General features: G+C 51.9%; 1 protein-coding gene across 1 annotated transcript in view; it reads right to left on the bottom strand.

Annotated features, from left to right (window-relative positions):
* Nucleotides 1-1,806, bottom strand: part of TMEM161A (transmembrane protein 161A) — a gene marked incomplete in the record, with an annotated part of 19,062 nt that overhangs the window by 6,214 nt on the left and 11,042 nt on the right.

Genomic DNA, 1,806 nt, shown 5'->3' with positions numbered 1-1,806 from the left:
TATAGGGCGCGTGCGCTCGCCAGACAGAGAGAGACAGAGAGACAGAAAGCGAGAAATCACCCCCCAGGGGGGATGGCCACGCCGCAATCCCTTCTCCTCCATTCTCCTCTCGGGATCTTGGGGCCTGCACGCACACGTGCCTGGCGTGAGTTTAAGCCACCGGGTCCGGGACTCGAACCGCGGTTGAATACATGGGAGTCAAGCGACATAGCCATTATGGCTACTGTTGGTCCCCGTACTGGGTTCTCATAGGATCGCAAGCCCTACTGTGTGACTGTTTCATCATATATTGGGATGTGGTCGCGGTGGGAATGGGGTGCACAGTGGATGTGGTTGTGTGAGTTATCCTGGAACCAACCACCTCCAGGTCTGTGGGGGGAACTGTCTTCCACGAGGCTGGTCCCTGGTGCTGGGATGGTTGGGGACTGCTGGGCTGGAGGACTGCAGGAAGGGGACATCAGTGTTGTCAGACTCTGTAGAAGGTGCTTCTCCCTTTCTCTCTGCACTTTCTCTTTAACAAGTTAAACATGCCCTGGGGGCCAGAAGATGGCATGGTGGTTAAGGCACTGGACTCCCACATGGCTGACCACAGTTTGAGTCTTGGCCCTGACACCTTGCTTTCTCTCTCTCTCTCTGTCCTTCTCTGGTCAAATTAAAATAAATGTATACATAAATTAAAAAATGCTTTAAAGGGACCAGCAGTTGGCGTAACAGCTATGTCAGTGGACTTCTATATAGTTGACCACGGTTCGAGTCCCGGACCCGGTGGCTTAAACTCATGCCGGGTGCGTGTGCGTGCATGCCCAAGATCCCGAGAGGAGAATAGAGGAGAAGGGATTGCGGTGTGGCCATCCCCCCTAGGGGGTGATTTCTTGCTTTCTGTCTCTCTGTCTCTCTCTGGCAAGCATAGGCACCCTACAGCCAATCAATCACTGAAAAAAAATTTTTTTAATTAACATGTTTTGGGGGAACCAGCAGGTGGCGTGGTGGTTAAGGTGCTGGACACTCCCGCATGGCCAACCACGGTTCAAGTCCTGGACCTGGTGGCTTGCTTTCTCACTCTCTTCCCCCCCCGCCCAATGTGTCTCTCTCTGGTCACATTGAAAACTCAAATGAATGAATAAATGAAATTAGGAAACCAGCAGTTAGCGTGATGGCTATGTCGCTGGACTCTCATGTAGTCGACCGCGGTTCGCGTCCTGGACCCGGTGGCTTAAACTCATGCCGGGTGCGTGTGCGTGCATGCCCAAGATCCCGAGAGGAGAATAGAGGAGAAGGGATTGCGGTGTGGCCATCCCCCCTAGGGGGTGATTTCTTGCTTTCTGTCTCTCTGTCTCTCTCTGTCTGGCGAGCGCACGTGCCCTGTAGCAAAAATCTCTCCCACCCCCCCCAAAAAAAGAAATTAAATAAAAATAATTCTTTATACCCTACAGCAAATAAATCTCTGAAAAAAAAATTTTTTTAAATAACATTTTTTGGGGGAACCAGCAGGTGGCGTGGTGGTTAAGGTGCTGGACACTCCCACATGGCTGACTACAGTTCAAGTCCTGGACCTGGTGGCTTGCTTTCTCACTCTCTTCCCCCCCCGCCCAATGTGTCTCTCTCTGGTCAAATTGAAAACTCAAATGAATGAATAAATGAAATTAGGAAACCAGCAGTTAGCGTAATGGCTATGTCGCTGGACTCTCATGTAGTCGACCGCGGTTCGCGTCCTGGACCCGGTGGCTTAAAACTCACACCGGGCGCGTGTGCGTGCGTGCCCAAGATCCCGAGAGGAGAATAGAGGAGAAGGGATTGCGGTGTGGC

This window comes from Tupaia chinensis, unplaced genomic scaffold, assembly GCF_000334495.1.
Source record: "Tupaia chinensis unplaced genomic scaffold, TupChi_1.0 Scaffold000201_1, whole genome shotgun sequence".
NCBI lineage: Eukaryota > Metazoa > Chordata > Mammalia > Scandentia > Tupaiidae > Tupaia > Tupaia belangeri.
This window is presented reverse-complemented; position numbering and strand designations above follow the sequence as displayed.